Here is a 5,000-nt window from a genome sequence, read left to right as displayed (position 1 = left end):
GCCGAGTCATCGGAGGAACTGCGGCGGATCGCTGGCTGGCATCGTTTATGGTTAGAACTAGGGCGGTATCTGATCGCCTTCGAACCTCTAACTTTCGTTCTTGATTAATGAAAACATACTTGGCAAATGCTTTCGCTTCTGTTCGTCTTGCGACGATCCAAGAATTTCACCTCTAACGTCGCAATACGAATGCCCCCGCCTGTCCCTATTAATCATTACCTCGGGTTCCGAAAACCAACAAAATAGAACCGAGGTCCTATTCCATTATTCCATGCACACAGTATTCAGGCGGGCTTGCCTGCTTTAAGCACTCTAATTTGTTCAAAGTAAACGTGCCGGCCCACCGAGACACTCAATAAAGAGCACCCTGGTAGGATTTCAACGGGGTCCGCCTCGGGACGCACGAGCACGCACGGGGCGGTCGCACGCCTTCGGCTCGCCCCACCGGCAGGACGTCCCACGATACATGCCAGTTAAACACCGACGGGCGGTGAACCAACAGCGTGGGACACAAATCCAACTACGAGCTTTTTAACCGCAACAACTTTAATATACGCTATTGGAGCTGGAATTACCGCGGCTGCTGGCACCAGACTTGCCCTCCAATAGATACTCGTTAAAGGATTTAAAGTGTACTCATTCCGATTACGGGGCCTCGGATGAGTCCCGTATCGTTATTTTTCGTCACTACCTCCCCGTGCCGGGAGTGGGTAATTTGCGCGCCTGCTGCCTTCCTTGGATGTGGTAGCCGTTTCTCAGGCTCCCTCTCCGGAATCGAACCCTGATTCCCCGTTACCCGTTACAACCATGGTAGGCGCAGAACCTACCATCGACAGTTGATAAGGCAGACATTTGAAAGATGCGTCGCCGGTACGAGGACCGTGCGATCAGCCCAAAGTTATTCAGAGTCACCAAGGCAAACGGACCGGACGAGCCGACCGATTGGTTTTGATCTAATAAAAGCGTCCCTTCCATCTCTGGTCGGGACTCTGTTTGCATGTATTAGCTCTAGAATTACCACAGTTATCCAAGTAACGTGGGTACGATCTAAGGAACCATAACTGATTTAATGAGCCATTCGCGGTTTCACCTTAATGCGGCTTGTACTGAGACATGCATGGCTTAATCTTTGAGACAAGCATATGACTACTGGCAGGATCAACCAGGGAGCTGCGTCAACTAGAGCTGAGCAGCCGGCCGCCCGGGAGTGTGTCCCGGGGGCCCGCGCGAACACGCAAGCGTCCGCTCAATCATTCTGCAAACAGGAGGAGGCTGAGCTCCCCTGCACAATACACCTCGAAACCCTCTCAGGTCCCGGCGGCGCGCAGCGCCGTCCCAAGTACTTGGTCGGGTTCGAGAGAGGCGCAATCGCCCGGAGTTAGGCGAGTAGACGCTTTCGGTGCGACCACCCGTGCTCCCAACTGAGCTTGCCGCTGCCGACAGAGGCCCGGGAGCGTGCTGTCGTGGCATTGCCGGCGGGAGACAACACGCGCCACCTACGGTGACCGGCAGCTCCAACGCCAGCGCCACAGAAGGACAAAAGCCCCACTTGGGTGCCGAAGCGAACTCTCCCAGCACAGCGCACGCGCCAACACATCCGCACAGCTGCGATACAAACCACCAGCGAGAACCGCTGGGGCGACCGAGCAGCAGACGGCGTCGCGGCGCCGAGCGCCGGGCGGCGGCGCATCCTCAACGCACACAGTCCTCAATCGGACCAGCACACTGAAGATGTCCACCGCGCTTCGCACCGGGCCCGCGAGGACCTACTTTGGCCGCACGGCGCCGCGCGCAGGGTGCGCCGGCGCGCAGCTGCGACGCCTGCCGCGTCCGTCGGCCGGCGCGCCTGCCACTGGCCGCCCCCACCAGCCGGCTGTAGCGCGTGCGCCCACGCACCGCGCGGCCAGCACGCCGGGAGGCGCCCCCTCACCGGCCGGGGACGGTCCCACCCAGCCACCGCCGCGTATCGCTTCACACCCAGATGCCGTTCAGTTTCGTCGGCATGGTGGGTATCGCTGGAACAACCGGTTAGTACCTCAACCTATCGTCGCCATCACCGATTCACCCCTAGCGAGAACAACCGCACCACAACAGGTTACCATTTGTTCATTTGCGTAACTTCACCAGAAAACGCAGGCGTCCATCGCCATTTGCAACTTCCACGATTATTGCATGCCTGTGTCAGGTGTCACGCCACACTACGTCTGCCCACATACACGCAACAAAATGTGCACGCCTAGACAATACGTGGAAGGTGGCCCCCGTACGTATGCGATGTCCATTGCTCGAACGACTGTCAACCGGCCTCTGTAGCATGTCGCAGATATGGAACGCGGTGCACCATGCCATCACGGTGTGTGAGGAGAGACGACTAGGTCCGAATACATCAACAGACAGCTCATGCTGATCGCCATCCACGGCGTCCGTTCCTCCCACACGTCTCTATGGCGTACCACACTGCAATCCAGCTCTCATAGGGAGACGACACGTAGCTGCGTGCACAATATTTGCACTGTATGGTCCGCCGTTTTTGGGCGCAGTCGTTGTACGGTCACACATGTGCCACGATGTATCATTCAGTACATAAGGACGAATGTGCAGTACAGATTGTGGTTTACGCGTACGACATTAGCGGACAGTTGACACAGGCCGCACCACAACGTAGCCTGAGTACGTCGCATGCGGAGGGCATTGAACATGCAAAGTTCTCACCAACCAGCTTGCGAAGGCAGGGGGCAAGGTGGGGACGTGGGGAGGGGCGGCATGTACGTCCTGCTGCCATCCACATTACAGTGTACAGCAGGAGCATGTGGAAAGTGAGCAAGACTTGCAAGGTGTTTAACATGAAGCGATACACAGGGGAGCGGGGAGTGCGAGTAGCGAACTATATTGCGAGGGTTGCGGGTGGGCAACACTACACTAATTGAACGAGTCGTATAACAATTACAGAGCAGGTTTAGGCGACAACGTGGGTTACGTTAGGCGACAACGTGGGTTACGTTAGGGGACAACGTGGGTTACGTTAGGGCACAACGTGGGTTAGGTTAAGGCACAACGTGGGTTAGGTTAAGGCACAACGTGGGTTAGGTTAAGGCACGACGTGGGTTAGGTTAAGGCACGACGTGGGTTAGGTTAAGGCACGACGTGGGTTAGGTTAAGGCACGACGTGGGTTAGGTTAAGGCACGACGTGGGTTAGGTTAAGGCACGACGTGGGTTAGGTTAAGGCACGACGTGGGTTAGGTTAAGGCACGACGTGGGTTAGGTTAAGGCACGACGTGGGTTAGGTTAAGGCACGACGTGGGTTAGGTTAAGGCACGACGTGGGTTAGGTTAAGGCACGACGTGGGTTAGGTTAAGGCACGACGTGGGTTAGGTTAAGGCACGACATGGGTTAGGTTAAGGCACGACATGGGTTAGGTTAAGGCACGACATGGGTTAGGTTAAGGCACGACATGGGTTAGGTTAAGGCACGACATGGGTTAGGTTAAGGCACGACATGGGTTAGGTTAAGGCACGACATGGGTTAGGTTAAGGCACGACATGGGTTAGGTTAAGGCACGACATGGGTTAGGTTAAGGCACGACATGGGTTAGGTTAAGGCACGACATGGGTTAGGTTAAGGCACGACATGGGTTAGGTTAAGGCACGACATGGGTTAGGTTAAGGCACGACATGGGTTAGGTTAAGGCACGACATGGGTTAGGTTAAGGCACAACATGGGTTAGGTTAAGGCACAACATGGGTTAGGTTAAGGCACAACATGGGTTAGGTTAAGGCACAACATGGGTTAGGTTAAGGCACAACATGGGTTAGGTTAAGGCACAACATAGGTTAGGTTAAGGCACAACATAGGTTAGGTTAAGGCACAACATAGGTTAGGTTAAGGCACAACATAGGTTAGGTTAAGGCACAACATAGGTTAGGTTAAGGCACAACATAGGTTAGGTTAAGGCACAACATAGGTTAGGTTAAGGCACAACATAGGTTAGGTTAAGGCACAACATAGGTTAGGTTAAGGTACAACATAGGTTAGGTTAAGGTACAACATAGGTTAGGTTAAGGTACAACATAGGTTAGGTTAAGGTACAACATAGGTTAGGTTAAGGTACAACATAGGTTAGGTTAGGTTAGGTTACACGTTGTTGTAAGGAAAGGTGTAGGGGGGGGCGGGGGCGGCAGGTTCGTTGATAGTGATTATAGTAAGTGAATGCTTGTGACATGATCAGATTTGTCACGTCAGGATGCACCTTTGGCTTATTAGAGGCGGCGCTCCAATTCTATGCTTGTGTCAGACCTGTGTCTTTGACTCATGTCATTGTTTGTGCGCTGTGACAGGAGGTACTATTGTGATGTTGGGTGCACCGTTGTATAGGACATGTGTGGGTGTTGGTGCCTGATCTGCGCAATGGTGGATGTCGAAAGGGTGGGATATTGTATTTTCCGCATGGACCTCCTGGTCTGGTTGTGATAGTGTGGATTGTGTAATGTGGCGGAGAGGATGCACTGGATGTTGTTCCATGCTGGTGCTTACATATTGTATGTGCGCCCGTTAGAAGCAGAGAGTGGTGCGTGATCAGAGTGGCTGGCTGACGTGTGGTTCCCATTGTGGGCAGACTCTTTCAGCATGTATACGGACAGTTGTATATATATTCTGTAGTTTGATGGCTCTGCATTGATTACTAATCAGCGCCGTGTGTACGGGTAATCTGGTTCCAGTCCAAAATGTTCCATCTGTGTACATTAGTGACAAAGACTCCCCTCATGCAGTGGGGCTCGGTCTGTTATAACTCTTCCGCGTAATATATTTGCCCCACGTTTTTGCGACTGCGAGTGCGAGTGCAACGCGCATGGGGACCGACATGCTGATGGCTCGGTATCGGACGCCGTACAGTGAGCAACGCGATCGCGTCTCTCGCTCGTAAGTGGTACAGGTCGCGGCTCATGTATAGGGACAGCGGGAATGTCGCATATTGGCAATAACTCTTCATGAAACGCACGTT

General features: G+C 53.7%; 1 non-coding gene across 1 annotated transcript in view; it reads right to left on the bottom strand.

Moving 5' to 3' along the window:
* The window catches only part of LOC124773566, a 1,909-nt gene extending 740 nt beyond the window's left edge, over window positions 1-1,169 (bottom strand). The window contains exon 1 of the ribosomal RNA XR_007014809.1: window positions 1-1,169. This exon is cut by the window's left edge and continues 740 nt beyond it. This is a non-coding gene — a ribosomal RNA (small subunit ribosomal RNA).
* Window positions 1,170-5,000: the final 3,831 nt, after the last annotated feature.

This window comes from Schistocerca piceifrons, unplaced genomic scaffold, assembly GCF_021461385.2.
Source record: "Schistocerca piceifrons isolate TAMUIC-IGC-003096 unplaced genomic scaffold, iqSchPice1.1 HiC_scaffold_954, whole genome shotgun sequence".
NCBI classification, from domain to species: Eukaryota; Metazoa; Arthropoda; class Insecta; order Orthoptera; family Acrididae; genus Schistocerca; species Schistocerca piceifrons.
The sequence above is the reverse complement of the archived record's forward strand: the minus strand, read 5'-3'. Positions and strand labels throughout refer to the sequence as shown.